The sequence below is a fragment of the Mytilus trossulus genome, chromosome 12 (assembly GCF_036588685.1).
Source record: "Mytilus trossulus isolate FHL-02 chromosome 12, PNRI_Mtr1.1.1.hap1, whole genome shotgun sequence".
Lineage (NCBI taxonomy): Eukaryota > Metazoa > Mollusca > Bivalvia > Mytilida > Mytilidae > Mytilus > Mytilus trossulus.
Window position 1 is genome coordinate 50,687,022 of NC_086384.1, and position 18,215 is coordinate 50,705,236.

The following is an 18,215-nucleotide window of genomic DNA, read 5'->3' on the forward strand; positions in this document are numbered from 1 at the left end:
GACATGTGTAATAAGATTGAAGTTGGTTGGACTTCAGCTTCATCAAAAACTGCCTTGAGCAAAGACTGTAATCTGAAACGGGACAGACGCACAGACGAATAGATGGACGGACGAACAGACAGACTCACAGTCCAGAAACCAAAATGCCTCATCTACTATCGTAAGTGAGACATAAATATGTTTTCCATACAAAATTCGACACAAAACAAGCTACCTTCTTTCAAAGATTAACATAACATATAAAGGGTTTTAAACTCTTATATATTAAGTACACATTGTGTAAAATTTATACAGAGAAGATATTGACAAAAATCTGGATCGTTTATATTTTGGCACTTTTCGTATTTTTTTTAATATGATAATTGCATGGATTAAAATCCAATTATTACCCCCCCCCCCCCAAAAAAAAAAATTAAAAAAAAATTAAACAACGACTCAATCATAAAATGAGTCTTCATTATGTGTTTTTTTCTTGATAACAAACACAACCTGCAGACGGTTAGAACAATCTAGTTCTCGTAGGAAAATAACCTTTGCTGTGACTGTTCGACGGTAATAAATCTATCAATATCGAAATGCACCGAATTGAAAAAAGAGTTAAAATTATGTACCTACTTAATACATACTAGTTTCGTGGTTCCGTGGTTCGACTTATTTGCCTCACTTTTGGGCAGCAGCGCCTGCTGAAAACTGGAAACGAACCAACAACGTCCCTGCATCCTGCCACGTGCCCTAGAAAGAACTGCAAAAATCAGATCATGGTCAGTCAGTAGAAAACATAAAAAAAACTGACTTTCTAAGTGAACATTATCATTGTGGTGTAAAATGATATCACTTATTGAGGTCGTAGGTTATCTTAATTGTTGCATACAGACCACATGTAGCTAGGACGAACTTGTTAATACGCAGATTCACCTATGACGATGAACTGTCAATGTTTTGTTAATGGCTCAAAAGGGGTAGCGAAAAATTCAATGTCGAAGAAAAACTTAAATATGCAGTTTAAGAGAGACAACTTAATATTTGTTTAAATTGATTATCTCTGAATGCAAAGAATTCACGGATATCCAATTCAATTTATTTGAATAAAACATTGTTTTAGAATAAGTTCACTAATATCTGCTGTAAAAATACAACGATTCACTAGATTTTTTTGTGTAAAAATAAATTTTTGCTTACGCTGCTACAGTGACTTTTATATAAGTGATTTAAAAAAAGGAGGTCACAGGCATAGTTTTACTGTCTAAATAATTAAGTTCTTTGTGCTTAATATGATTTCGGGGCCTTTTCATTTGAGACTTCCTGATTTTGATACATATATTTACATTAAACTTCCTACTCAACATCTTAATTCCACCCAATGTGTTGAGTTTAAGACGGCAGTTGAAATTTTATGAAACATTATGTACAACTAATATTATGGCGCATGACCTGTGTATACCTGTCGCAAATTACATAAAGTATTGGCACAAACTATCTTTATTCAAACTGTTTGGTCACCTTACCCTCGAAGATGACTGGGGAATAGAGATATGGTCATCAATGCCACAAATGGATAGCGGAAAATTGTATGTCGAAGAAAAACTTAAATATGCAATTAATGAGTGACAACTACTCTGTGTAAATCAGGGTTTCCGCCGGCGGTCGTGCGAAAAAATAATAATTGTGGCGATTAAATTTGTCATTTGCGAAAAAATTTGGCGAAAGAAATATATACAACGATTTATTTTCATCCATCTAGTATATTTGCTTTTTTATGAACAAATCGATGCAAAAGGTTGTGAACAATCCTTCGAATGAGAGTAACCCTTCAAAGTAATGGCTACACTTTATATGAGGGATAAATTTTACGGGATAAAAGGTTTTGTTTTGTTGCAAAAACTACTCCTTAGTACAAAAGGGCACATACTTTTCTTTTAAAGCAATTTTCCCAAATATTTTTACGTCTTTCTAGTATAATAGGCCAACAAGACATGTCCACGAATCTTGTGAAATTCCGGGACTTACATCTTTTTTTATTATTTAAAGTAAGTGGCCCAATCTTTTAGAAAAGTTGTTCAAAATATTCCCCTTTTAAGTAAACAAAAGGGTTCTTATTAAAAGTAATTGTTCAGTGTTTATTTTTTACAATGTAAACTCTAAGATAAGTTTGAGAGAATAATCATAGACAACAATGGGGACAAAATCATCTTATTTAAAGGGAAGGGGTAGACATAATTTTAAAACGAAAAATATATGTATGTTACTTGGCGAAAAAAGAAATAAAGTAGCGAAAAATAATATTGTTTTATCAAAATAGGTGGCGTAAAAATTTAATTGATCATGGGGAAACCTTGGTAAATTGGTTATATTTCAAAATGCAAAGAATGCACGAATAACTGCTATTATTTTGGAAAAATAAAATTTTTGCTTACACAACTATATTGATTTTCAATCAAGTGATTTGCAAATTTAGGAGGTCACCGGATACCTGTATTGTCTAAATTATTAAGATATGGCTTGTTATGTCATATGTTTGCGTTTATTTTGATTTGGGGACTTTTCATATGCGACTTTCTGAATTTGATTTATACTTTAACATAACACTTCCTACTCAAAAATATTTTTTGTTCACGCATCGTTGTAAAATTAACGTAATTTTAAGCGATTGTCAGTGTAGCGCTTCAAAACCAGGTTTAATCTACCATATTTCTAACCAAGGAAATGTCTGTACCAAGTCAAGATTATGACAGTTGTTATCAATGACAACATTAATACGCGACAGGACTTCAGTACAAAATGCAAGAAAAAAGTAAAGACAAAGACATACACAAATAAATATTCAATAGGACATTAAAATCCTTTGAAACATGACGTAGCTCTGTACTTGTACATCCCGTCAATGTGTTATTGTACTAATGTTAATGTTAATTGTTAATGAGCTTTGTCTATATGCCTCTTTGTTAGATGCTTGTTTTTTCATAGTGATAAAGAGTATCACACAGTGTTGACTGATGTACCTCTACTCTTGACATGTTCCCAGTTGTTTTGTTTACACATCGTTGTCAATAAAACTGAAATTTTTGTGACTTTAAAACAAGTGGAAAGTCAGGAATATGACAGTTGTTATCCACTCCTTTGATGTGTTTGGACTTTTGATTTTGCCGTTTGATTGGGGACTTTTTGTCTCGAATTTTCTTCGGAGTTCAGTAATTCTGTGTTTTTACTTTTATCCAATGTCAACTTATAATAAAACTTAAATGATGTTTTCTTATCTTTGGAAAAAATATAGATACAACATGAAGAAGGATTAACAAAAATCATATGTAGAGGAAAAATAAATGTGTACAAAAGCACTTTTATAGACTATTAGTTTGTTTAAATTATTATTTATGACTCTATCCTACCGTTACGCCTATTATAACATGTCAAGCCTTTTTAAAGCTGGTGGATCGAACTTTCTTTTCTGTGTCTTTATTAATTAGTGCTGAATTGCAAGATACACTGAATACTGTCTTGGTCCCAATATATTTCAATTACATAAGTGAAGCAAAACGTATATACTCTACGTAGGATAACTCCATGTACTTTATTTGGTAGCAGTATTTCTACGCGTTTTTGCGTTTTTGTGTTTTGTTATATATATTTTGATTTATCAATGTCACTACTGTCCGAAGTGGATTTAGTTTTTAAAAATGATAATCTAGTTTTGCATTTTGATTGTGTGTTCTACATTATGATTGTGTGTTTTACATTTTGATTGTGTGTTCTACATTTTGATTGTGTGTTCTACATTTTGATTGTGCGTTCTACATTTTGTTTGTGTGTTCTACATTTTGATTGTATGTTCTACATTTTGTTTGTGTGTTCTACATTTTGATTGTGTGTTCTACATTTTGATTGTGTGTTCTACATTTTGATTGTGTGTTCTACATTTTGTTTGTGTGTTCTACATTTTGATTGTGTGTTTTACATTTTGTTAGTGTGTTCTACATTTTGATTGTGTGTTCTACATTTTGATTGTGTGTTCTACATTTTGATATGATCGTCAAACATTCAAAAACCAATACAAGTCTGAAACAGAAAAAAACGTGAAGCTGTCGAGTACTGAATGCATATGTTTAAATGTGGTTCCAGCCAAATTTAGATTGTAATTGTAAACCATTTTCCAAAAGGTTTCACCAAACTCAGATATGCGACGATGCCCGACTGTGAGAAACATTTCAGACGTGTCTGCATACGAAGTATAACATATACCCCATTTGATACGATATACCATGGCTAACTTTTCCAATCCTGATTTCCTTAATATGTGGTTGCTGCTCATAAAGGAAGGTACTAATCCAAGAGTTGAAAGTCATTCCTTCATAAATTGTACAGACGCCTTCACGAGTTTGTTAACCGATATGAAAAGCCGTTTCGCAGATGATAGTGAATACATGTATGTTACTACAGGTAATATGTTACTACAATCCCGATTCTGATGCAGAATGTGACCTACCGAATTACATTTATTGATCTGAATTGTGCGTACGAGAGCAATGTAATGAAGTCAGTGGTGGATTAATAGATAATTTGTTTATGCAATTTCAAAGTCAAATATGATTCTTAAGTTCAAATGTTCGAATGTCCACGAACTGTTGTTAAAGTCCCTCTTCCGGAGCTCTTTATTTCATTAACAGTTTTGATGAGGTTCGTGTTGCTAAGTCTTTAGTTTTCTATGTTGTGTTTTGTCTATCATTGTTTGTCTATTTGTTTAAATAGTTAAGCAAGGAACATGACCTCGTTTAAGCTATGTTATTTTTAGTTTAATTTCGAATAGAATTTAAATGTCCCAGGAGCCTGTAATTCTATGGTTATCGTTTGGTTGTGTTACATATTTGAATTTCGTTAATTTTTTGTACATTTGTTAGGCCGTTAGTTGTTACGTTTGAATTTCATTCATTTTTTGTACATTTGTTAAGCCGTTAGTTGTTCCGTTTAAATATTTGATTATGCGGTGTGGGCATGATGAAGGCCGTACGATGAAATATAGATGTTAATTTCTGTGGAATGTTGTCTACTGTGAAGAGTTGTTTCATTGGCAATCATACCATATCTTCTTCTTTGTAAATCTAACAAAGTTATTCACGCATCGTTGTAAATGTAACGGAGTTTGTTGCGACTGCAATACAAGTGAGAAGTTTAGCGCTATAATACCAGATTCAATTTACCTATTCTACATTTGTATAATATTACAGTTGTCTTACAATTTTCCGAGGAGTTAATTGATATAAGAAGATGTGTTATGAATGCCAATGAGACAAATCTCTTTGTTCAACACGTAGCCTTTGCTCAGCTAGCTATAAAGGTCCAAAAAAATTACAAACAAGTGTAAAACAATCCAAACGGGAAAACCTACGGTCTAACCTATATAAAAAACGAGAAACGATAAACATTTACGAACCACATCAATAAAACGACAACCCCTGAACATCAGGTTTGTGACTTAGGACACTTCTATGTGACGTGATACCGTATCATTTTCGCGGGGTGTAAATTTTCGCTTATTTTCGCCGATGGAACAAAATCGCCAAAATAAATTCCGCCAACCTAAACGTGCACATGCAAAGGTTTTGATAAGAGTTTTGAATCTGCCAAATTAATAATCTCCAAAATATTTCGAATACCATATTTAATGAAAATCGCGAAATTTTACACCCGCGAAAATAACCCTATACGATATTTCAGGAATAATATAGAAAGGAGTAGATATCTGAATGAAAAAAGAAAAAAAGAAGAAATTCGTATTTTGTGGAAGGAAACAACTGAAGATGAAGAACTTTAGTAGACCATTCTGTCCTTGAAAACTGTAAAAAGGTCATCTATCAACGATTTTAATCATTAAGATAAAATTTTATCAAGCATTCTTCGGAGATAACAATGAATAATTTATCATGTTAATTACGACTAAAGATAGTTATCTTATAAAGTTTATATCAAATATAACATCTGCACTAATACAAAATGTGGATCCATGACTAAATCAATTTCTCATCTGAAATTGGAGATGATTGAGATTTATATCTCTCTTTGTCCAAATCTAGCTGGATATCTTCAAAGAATAAAACCAACATTATTTTTACAGATTTTAACTTTGTTTCAAATAAGGAAATATTTGTTATGACAAAAGTGTTTTTCCTATGCAATACTACAGTATAACTTTTACATACCATTTCATTGCATATAAATAATTAAACATTGCTGGCAGCTTTAGTAATCATGTTTAATACCTCAAATTCCAAGAATATTTTATGGAAACAAAAATTAAAACAAAAGATAGATGCAAGAAGCAGGAAAAAAAAGAAATGCAGGTTCACTTCTGTCTAGTTAATGGCAATTGTTTGCCTGTCCTTTTTAGCACGAAACCAGATGTGACGAACCATGTTTTGGAAATACACCTCAATAAAAATATATTCATGTTGAAATTTCTATTTTCTATTGAGATTAAAAGTGTTTATACAAAACTAACAATTTGTTAATATTACTAACCATAATATTGTTGGTTTGTTTATGTTGCTATCAGTAAACTCATTATAGATACCAAAATGAAATTTTGTATTTACGCCAGACGCAGGATTCGTCTACAATAAACTAATCAGTGACTCTCGAATCCCAAAATAATAAAAGGCCAAATAAAGTACGACGTTGACGAACATTGAGGACCAAAACTCCTAAACGTTTTGTCAAATAAAGCTAAGGTAATCTATTACTGAGGTAGAAAAGCCTTAGAATTTCAAACCTTTAAAAGTTTTGTAATCAGTTATTTTATGAATTATTAATAATTATTTTCCAGTATTTGGACGATACGAGTATTGTCATGACCATATGCGTTTTCTCATATGGTTCGACCGTACGCATATGGTCAGATAATATGATTAGATCCTCGTTCGGTTATTAACGAACCAGACCATATGAGTTTTTGACCCATTTAGATATTTCTTTAAATATGCACTTACAACGTTTCAATAATACAATAAACTTTATCTAAAAACATCAATCATGTTACAACAAATGTATTCATTTAATAACTCAAAGGCTACCCCAAAAAACGGCATAATTTAAAAATTGAAACTCTGCCTTTCTCATTCTCATTATCATTATAGTTTCAATCATGTCGACTTTTTCTCCAGTAAGTAAACAGAAGATTTCTTGTTTAACGGTTCATCCAGATATTTTTAGAAATTATCTACCAAAGTCGACATACCGACATTCACTCATAACACCAAATCGGCAATGACCATGCTTTACTATAGTTAAAAGCAACAACAACAAAAATGTGTCCAGAGAACACGAATGCCCAACTCGCACTATTATTTTCTATTTTAAGTGGGCCGTGAAAGTTGGATAAAAATATTTTTTGGCATTAGAATTAGAAGGATCATATCATAGGGAACATGTGTAATAAGGTTGAAGTCGATTAAAAACTTCATCAAAAACTACCTTGACCAAAAACTGTAATCTGAAACGGGACAGACAGACGGACGAACACCTACTATCGTAAGTGAGACACAAAAATGGTTTCCATACAAAATACGACACAAAACAAGCTTCTTTTTTCTAAGATTAACATAACATATAAAGGGTTTAAAGGGAAACTTCGCAAAAGAATGAAAATTTTATATTATGTTTATTTGATATAAATAATCATAGATTTGTTAAAATTATTGTTCAATTCTTTTAGATGAGTGATTAAAATCAAAATCAAAATCCCACTATCACTTCTCGACTTATCGCCATTTTGACGGCATCTCCGATACAAATTGTCACGTGGTGAGTATTTGGGGATTCCGTATATCGTCAGATTATCGGAATTCCAATGGGGACTAACTGTGCACCACTTATTGCGGACCTCTTTTTGTATTGTTACGAGTTACAATTTATGACAAAAATAAGCAAAGACCCATCAAAACAACATCTGATAAACAAATTTAATAATACTTTTAGATATTTGGATGATATTTTGGCTCTCAATAATGACGACTTCAGTATGTATATTAATGAAATTTATCCTGGTGAACTCACTTTAAATAAAGCTAATACTAACAATGACCACTGCCCTTTCCTCGATCTTGATATCTATATCACTAACGGAAAGCTGAATACTAAAATTTATGATAAAAGGGATGATTTTTCATTTCCTATCGTTAATTATCCGTTTTTAGATGGTGACGTTCCCTTGTCACCATCTTACGGTGTTTATATATCTCAACTTGTACGATTCGCTCGTGTATGTAACAATGTTTTAGATTTTAACGAGAGAAATTTATGTATTACTGAAAAATTATTACACCAGGGTTTTCGATATCACAAACTAGTCAAAACATTTACTAAATTTTATCATCGGTATAAAGACATCATTCGAAAATATAGCTCAACATGCAGACTTTTTATACGTTCAGGTATTTCACATCCAATTTTTTATGGAAATATTCTTTATAAAGCACAAAGGTGTCAGTATTCACCTCATAAACTTACAAAACCTTTGAATAGACTTATTAAGAAGGGATATAATTACGATACTGTTGTCAAGTCATTAAAGATTGCATATTTTGGAGTTAATATTGAGTCACTGAAAAGGTCTTTGCGTCGGAACTAAACACATTTATTCTAAAAACAGTTGTTGGCATGACACGGGTTATGTTCTTCTCATATATGTTATGATGGTATGATACTAAACCCCTTACGGGAAGGATTGTGCCTGATGTTCATATGATGAAATCATAATCTTTCAGTCAGTTTAATTGAAGTCTGGAGCTGGCATGTCAGTTAACTGCTAGTAGTCTGTTGTTATTTATGTATTATTGTCATTTTGTTTATTTTCTTTGGTTACATCTTCTGACATCAGACTCGGACTTCTCTTGAACTGAATTTTAATGTGCGTATTGTTATGCTTTTACTTTTCTACACTGGTTAGAGGTATAGGGGGAGGGTTGAGATCTCACAAACATGTTTAACCCCGCCGCATTTTTGCGCCTGTCCCAAGTCAGGAACCTCTGGCCTTTGTTAGTCTTGTATTATTTAAATTTTAGTTTCTTGTGTACAATTTGGAAATTAGTATGGCGTTCATTATCACTGAACTAGTATATATTTGTTTAGGGGCCAGCTGAAGGACGCCTCCGGGTGCGGGAATTTCTCGCTACATTGAAGACCTGTTGGTGACCTTCTGCTGTTGTATTTTTTTATTTTGGTCGGGTTGTTGTCTCTTTGACACATTCCCCATTTCCATTCTCAATTTTATATTTGAATAAAATATCTGAATACCACAAAGCGAAAAAACAAGCATGGCATATCGTATATTCAGTATCAAAATGACTTGTCAAGCGTACGGATGTTCAACTCGGAGTTCCCATGGCATAAGCTTACACGCTTTCCCAGCTCCTGCAAAAAAGAAAGAGTTGTACCAGACGTGGATGATTAACCTAAACCTAACACCAACCACTTTCACTCACAACAAGTTCAAAAAGTGTGTGCAGACCATTTTGAAGCATCTTGTTTCGATGGAAATTTGATAGTAATTATGATTTTTCTCATGAATGTTTTTATTGCTATTTCTTTCCAAGCCTTGTTGAAAGATATTTTCAGTTAAATGTAGTTCAGTGTTTCGACATTCAGGCATTAGTAACAGATTTTGTTGTATTTTAGTAAACGGGTAAAAAGGTCACAGACAAAAAGTAACAACAAATTTGTTGATAATTTTTGAATATATACAAGAAAAAAATCTTCAAATATTATATTATTTATTATATTTATTCAATTTAAGTTTATGAACTTGTTTATAAGCCTTAAAATAATAGATATTTGATTTCAATTTAATAAATTCTGTTTTATATCAATTTAATAAATTCTGTTTTAAACTTGCTTTAAAAAAAATATTTCAGAACAAACCAAAAAAAGAATTAATTAATTTATACGTTTACTCGTTTAAAGAAAAATAAACTCGAAACTGAATTATATATGATGTTTTGTTTTGTGATTTTCTGTCGTAAATTCACAAGTTCAATGAAGTATAATTTTTTATTAGGTGCAAAAAGAACGTATGTGTACATAAAAAAATATAAATTACGTAAAACATTTAAAGGTTCATTTGCTTAAAATAATAATGGTTTAAAAATAAGACTTTATTTACATGTAGTATAATTACAGATGCTGTTTAACCCCTCCCCCCTTTCCCGCCTTTTCCATATTGCCCAATAGAAAATGTTGAAAGGTGATGGGTAGATGGGAGCGTATATCTTCCCCGATTCGTGTGGAAACGGAAACTTAATAGATCTTACCACCCCCTTGTTATGCTTTTTATTTGTTTTCTAGGTCAACCCAGTTGCGTGGTCCTACAAGTTAAGGCTAAGCAGTTTCGGGATATAAAATGTCTACAGCTAGGCTAACGAAATTTGTAATGATTTATTGTCAATCGTAGGAGTATTTTTTCTTACTATATTTATGATAGGAATACATCTAGTGGGTGGACACTAATTTGGAAGTTGTGAAAGCATATAATTATTCTAATGATTTTTTTCGAAAATACTATGCAAAAAAAGTCTTTTATCTGTAATAGATTTTATTCATTTCGGGTACTTTACTCGGCCTTTACTCTTATATGAAAACCGACGATCTTTTAAATTATTGCCAGAGGTCGTGTAATAGTGTCACATTCAGGTATTCTAGATACTTCCTGCAGGCTATTAAACTGGTGACATTACACAATTCCGGACCCAGCTGTTTTACCCAGGTGTGCACAGGTAAAAGTGCCATCAAAAATATAGTCAGGTGTATAATACATCCTGTTAACAATGTATGCCCCTATTATGATTGAAATACACAAATCCGCCAAATATAAAATTAAGAGTTTAAAATTTATAGCCACAGGTTGAATAATTCTGACATGTGCAAAGACAGAAACAATAACATCGTAAATTAATAATTTTGACTTCAAAATTAATGTGTAGGAGATTATCTAGTACTGTACACGCACACGCACCATGTAAAATGATTTCTTTTTGAATTTTCAATTGTACAAGAGATTTACTTTTCGGGATGGATCCAGTCACATTAAAAATGAGGGTTCCAACTACATGTCTCACTTCAAATGCATTGATCGGCCTAAAAACAAGGGGGGGGGGGGTCCAACCCCGAAACCACTCCCTCTGGATCCGCCAATGCTTTTGTACACAATAACTTTCATTATGTTTTGTCAGATTGTTTTATTTGCTTATCAAATGTTTCATTTAAGTTATGGTCTTGAGTTGTAATGAATAATTTAAGAAAAAGAAAACTTCATCATTTTACAACATTGTTTGGAGTAAATCCTAGAGAATTTAACCGAGAATTATGGATGACTATCTAATACTTTCTTGTCCTATTTCCGATATAAGCTGGCGCATTTACGAAATATTTTGCACTTAGGAAATTTGCGTTAACTTGTATGTGAAGAGACAAGTATGTGCAATTATGACACGAAGATGATACTTAGTTTGTGGTTGTCTCTAGATACGGTATTCGTTTGTCTTTCTGTAAAAAAAAAAGATGTGGTATGATTGCCAATGAGATAACTCTCCACAAGAGACCAAATAACACAAAAAATAGTAGCTACATGTCACCGAACGGCCTTCAACAATGAGATGCCTAGTCAGCTGAAAAAGACCAAGAAATCACAAATATGAAGAATAAAAAAATCCAACGAAAAATAACGGCCTAACCAATGAACACAAAAAAAGACAGAGTGGCATGTTCTCTTACAAACTTGTTGCATTGTGTAGTAACATGATATATTTCCAATGTACAGTTTCAAGGTCTTGTTTGTAAAAAGGCAGAAGGTACCAAAACGGGAAGTCATATTTAGTATTAAAAACACACTGACAACGTCATAATAAAACATAACCAATAAACGATCAAAAGACAACAAAAAAAACAGATAAAAAAACAGATCATCGGAAACTGGTTTAGGTTGCCCAACAAGAACCCCACCAACATCTCGGGAGGATCTCGTGTCAAATGATATCAACGCTCCGTGGTACTGTGGTATACCAAACCTTCATGTTAATATATACAACAAGCAACTCTATAAAATTAAACCTCAAAATTTAATAGTTCATAAATAGGTTTATTAATACACAAATAATGAAATGAATCTGAAACATTCTGTGAAAAATTGTATTGGTTAATCGTGAAAATGATTTTAGAACTATTCAGAGTCTGAAGTGTCACTTTCACATTCTTTGAATCCTTCGTATACCCCATCCAACGATGGAAACTCTTTTCTAATGACATTAACTACACAAGCCGGTAGGGTTATTCTGTGTTTCTTGCCAAGTGGTTGACCATTCCTGACCCAACACACAAACTGACGATAAGCCATAAGCCTGCTTTGTCTGTTAGTAAGTTCGTCTGGAGCTCTCCCTCTATGGCGCTTGTATCTCAGGAAACTTCTTATGTAGCTTGTTTCAAGAACAACGGGGTTTAGACAAACTATTCTAAAATCTGTATTTTCAGTGACACATTCACCCAAATTCATTTTTTCTTCTTATAGCGTATATTCGTGACAGCAGAAACACTCCGCCGGCAATGGCATGACTATACAGTTTTTACATGAACACCAATTGGTGTCAAACTTGCGAGGATTATTTATAATATCCTGTTGTCTAGAAGTTTCTTCAGCTTCAATTTGTTGGAGTTCTTCTTCAGTGTACTCCGGTCAAAATTTGTCTCACTTTGGGAGCTGGATACATCAGAACTTTCACTCTCTGAACTAGACATTTTAGCTTATAGTATAGATTTATTAAAAAGGCTTATATATCAAACTTTTTTCTTTTTACAAAGACAACCACGCTCCAATCATTAGAAAACAAGGAATTAAGAAAAAGTTAAATGATTAAGTTAATTCGACGTCTTTTGATCTAGGCTAGATATTAGGTAGAAGTTAAAAGTTAGATTAGCTTGTGTATTTATAACAATGGTGATTCAATTATTTGAATTAAACTAAGCTCATGGAAAATATTAATAATCCCCCGTTTATCATTCATACGGAATGTTGTTCACACCTAGAAAAGTGAACCGTGGCGGCTTAAATTCACCGAGTAAAGATCAAAAGATACAAAATTTTAATTTTTTAATTAACTTGAATTTAACCACGCATTCAACAGGTAGTAACTTTATGTATGTGTCAAAGTACAATACACATTGTATTTGCGGGCCGTATTTGCACACTATGTAAATGTACTAGCAGCACATATTTACTAGACTGACGTAAAAGGTAAAAAGTACAAACATGCATTTTTAAAACACTTTCAGTTATATATGTTTGTTCAAAATATTCGTCGGGAAAAAAAAGAAGAAAAAAAATATTCTATACGATTTACTTGTATCACTATAATCATTACAGAAAATATTAAAATATAAATCGTACATTCTAATTTGAAGATGAGCGCTGTTCCATCTTTATTATTAGTTGGTTAATAGCTACACCAAACGTCGTCGATGCGCTTTAAATAGAGTTATAAGATGATTAACAATTAAGATTTAAAATGAGATTATTTTCACTCCCTTAAAGACTTAAACTACGTCACATAAGTCAGGAAGTTTGAAGAAATAAAATTAATAATTCTTAATTTTCTCCTTTATTAGATTTCATTTCAAAATAAAACTTGGTGAATATGTTTTTTATGGTATTATGAACATAATAAGATGAAAAGTGAAAAATCGCGAATTATCCCTTTAAAACTCTAATATATTAAGAACACATTGTGTAAAATTTCTACAGAAAAGATATTGACAAAAATCTGGATCGTTTATATTTTGGCACTTTTCGTAATTTTTTAATATGATAACTACAAGGATTTAAATTCAATTATTTACCCCCCCCCCCCCCCAAAAAAAAAAAAATTTAAAAAACATTAAACAACGACTCAATCATAAAACGAGACTGTATAAGGTTTTTTTCTTGATAACAAACACGACCTGCAGACTGGGTTAGAACAATCTACTTATCTTAGGAAGATAACCTTCGCTGTGACTGTTCGACTGGATTAGATCTATTTATATCGAAATGCCCCGAAGTGAAAAAAAAAGTTTAGATTATGTGCCTACCTAATACATACTAGTTTCGTAGTTCGACTTATTTGCCTCACTTTTGGGAAGCATCACCTGTTGAAAACTGGAAACGAACCAACAACCTCCCTGCATTCTGTTACGTGCCCTACAAAGATTTGAAAATACTGCCAAAATTGTCTGTTAGAATCAGCATGGTCAGATCATGGTCAGTCATTAGAAAACATAAAAAAAATTCTTTTTAAGTGAACATTATCAATGTGGTGTAGAATAGACATCACTTATTGAGGTCGTAGGTTATCTTAATTGTTGCATACAGACCACACGTAGCTAGAACGGACTTGTTAATACGCAGATTTACCTATGACGTTGAACTGTCAATATTTTGTTAATGGCACAAAAGGGGTTGCGAAAAATTCAATGGCGAGGAAAAACTTAAATATGAAGTTTAAGAGAGACAACTTATTTGTTTAAATTGATTATCTCTGAATGCAAAGAATTCACGAACATCCAATTCAATTTGTAATGACTGCGCTTTAAATGAGGGATCAATTTTAAGGGATAAAAGGTTTTGTTTTGTTGTAAAAACTACTCCTTAGTACAAAAGGGCACATACTTTTCTTTTAAAGCAATTTTCCCAAAGATTTCTACGTCTTTCTGGTATATAAGGCCAAACAAGACATGTCCACGAATCTTGTGAGATTCCGGGATTTACATATTTTTTTATTATTAAAAGTAAGTGGCCCCATTTTTTAGAAAAGTTGTTCAAAATATTCCCCTTTTAAGTAAACAAAATAGTTCTTTTTAAAAGTAATTGTTCAGTGTTTATTTATTACAATGTAAACTCTAAGATAAATTTGAGAGAATAATCATAGACAACAATGGGGACAAAATCATCTGATTTAAAGGGAAGGGGTAGACATAATTTTAAAACGAAAAATATATGTATGTTACTTGGCGAAAAGAATAAAGTAGCGAAAAATATATTGTGTTGGCAAAATAGGTGGCGAAAAAAATAATTGACCCAGGGGAAACCCTGGTAAATTGATTATATTTCAAATGCAAAGAATGCACGAATAACTGCTATTATTTTGGCAAAATAAAATTTTTGTTTACACAACTACATTGATTTTCAATCAAGTGGTTTGCAAATTTAGGAGGTCACCGGATACCTTTATTGTCTAAATTATTAAGATATGGCTTGTTATGTCATATGTTTGCGCTTATTTTGATTTAGGGGACTTTTCATTTGAGACTTTCTGAATTTGATACATACTTTAACATAAAACGTTCTACTCAAAACCCTACTTCCACCTCCACATGCTGAGTACGGGGCAGTATAAGACAGGAGGTATAATTTTATAAACAATTATGTTCAACTTACATGAATATTATGGATTATGACCTGTAAATTGTCGCAAATTAAAGAAAGTTTGGAACAAACTATCTTTATTCAAATTGTGTAGCCCCTTCCCCTCGATGACGGCTGGGGAATAGGGATGTTGCCATCAAGGAAACAAAAGGGTAGAGGAAAATAGGTTATTTTAATTTGATTGATGTTTTTTGTGTGTTTTTTGTATATGTTTGTTTGTCTTGAGATTCTAACACATTGATGACTACTGTAACGCATACTTTGACTATTTTAACGATTATGTCTGTTTTGTTTACGCATCGTTGTAAAAATAACGTAATTGTAGGCGAATGTCAGTTTAGCGCTACAAAACCAGGTCCAATCTACCAATTTCTAAACTAGGAAATGTCTGTACCAAGTCAGGATTATGACAGTTGTTTTCAATTCGTTTGATGTTAAAAAAGATTAAAATGACAACCTTAATACTTCATGTACTTGACAGGACTAAAGTACAAAAATGTGCCTCTTTGTTAGATGCTTGTTTGTTTTTATAGTGATTAAGAGTATAACACAATTTTCACTGATGTACCTCTATTTTTGACATTTTCACAGTTGTGTTGATCCCACAACGTTGTCAATAAAATAGAAATTTCTGTGACTGTCAAACAAGTGGAAAGTCAGGAATATGACAGTTGTTATCTACTCCTTTGATGTGTTTGGACGTGTGTGTTTTGCCGTTTGATTAGGGACTTTTCGTTTCGAATTTTCTTCGGAGTTCCGTACTTTTGTGATTTTACTTTTTATCCAATGCCAACTTAAAAATAAAACTTAAATGATATTTTCTTATCTTTGGAAAAAATATAGATACAACATGACGAAGAATTAACAAAAATCATATGTAGATGAAAAATAAATGTGTCCAAAAGCGTTTTTATAGACTATTAGTTTGTTTAATTGATCATTAATGGGACTCTATCCTGCCGTTACGCCTATTATAATATGTCGAGCCTTTTTCTGACTGTTTCAGAATAGCCAAATTGTACATATCGAACCATTTTGATTTTTACTGATCTCATATTTTGGTAGCTATGGAACCTTAGGGAAAATATTCAACGGACTTGTAACACGATCGAAAACATGTTGCACAATCGAAAACATGCCGGTATGCATTCTTTATTGGCGTAATATCTATGACATATAGATTTTTTGAAAATATTGAACATAATTATCTTGATGACAATCAACCATTCAACTGCTGGTGGACGTTTCGTCCCCGAGGGTACAAATGTATCACCAGCCCAATAGTCAACACTTTTGAGTTGACATGAATATCAACAATGTGGTAATTTTTATAAATTTTCTGTTTACAAAAGTTTGAATTTTTCGAAAAACTAAGGATTTTCTTATCCCAGGCATAGATTACCTGAGCCGTATTTGGCACCACTTTTTGGAATTTTGGATCCTCAATACTCTCCAACTTTGTACTTGTTTGGTTTTATTAATATTTTTACATGAGCGTCAATGATGAGTCTTGTGTAGACGAAACGCGCGTCTGGCGTACTAAATTATAATCCTGACAACTTTGATAACTATATATTCTCAATATTTATATAGGAGTTATATAAATCGTATTTAGTTTTTAGCTGGTAGATCAAATTTTCTTTTTTTTTGTGTCTTTAATAATTATCGCTGAATTGCAAGATACACTAAATACTGTCTTGGTCCCAATATATTTCAATTACATATTAAGTGAAGCAAAACGTATATACTCTACGAAGGATAACTCCAAGTACTTAATTTAGTAGCAGTATTTCATCACGTTTTTGCAGTTTTTCGTTATATATATTTTGATAAATCAATGTCACTACTGTCCGTAGTCGATTTAATTTTTATAAATGATAATCTTGTTTTGCATTTTGATTGTGTGTTCTACATTATGATTGTGTGTTTTACATTTTGATTGTGTGTTCTACATTTTGATTGTGTGTTCTACATTTTGATTGTGCGTTCTACATTTTGATTGTGTGTTCTACATTTTGATTGTGGGTTCTACATTTTGATTGTGGGTTCTACATTATGATTGTGTGTTCTACATTTTGATTGTGTGTTCTACATTTTGATTGTGTGTTCTACATTTTTGATTGTGTGTTCTACATTTTGATTTGATTGTCAAACATTCAAAAAACAATACACGTCTGACACAGAATAAAATGTGAAGCTGTCGAGTACCGAATGAATATGTTAAAATGTGGTTCCAGTCAAATTTAGATTGTAATTTTCCAAAAGGTTTCACCAAACTCAGATATTCGACGATGCCCGACTGTTAGCAACATTTCAGACGTGTCTGCATACGAAGTATAACATATACCCAATTTGATACAATATACAATGGCTTACATTTCCAATCTTGATTTCCTTAATAGGTAGTTGCTGCTCACAAAGGAAGGTACTAATCCAAGAGTTGAAATCATTCCTACATAAATTGTACGGACGCCTTCGTGAGTTTGTTCACTGATAGAAAAAAGCCGTTTCGCAGATGATAGTGAATATGTTCCTACATTTAATGTATAACTATAATCCCGCCCCTGTATGCAGAATGTGACCTAACGAATTACACTTATAAATCTGAATTGTGCGTACGGGAGCAATGTAATGAAGTCAGTGGTGGATTGGATAATTTGTTTATGTAATTTCAAAGTCAAATATGATTCTTAAGTTAAAATGTTCGAATGTTCGCAAACTGTTGTTAAAGTTGAAATGTTCTAATGTTCAATAAAGCAACACACGAACACAGTAACGTATA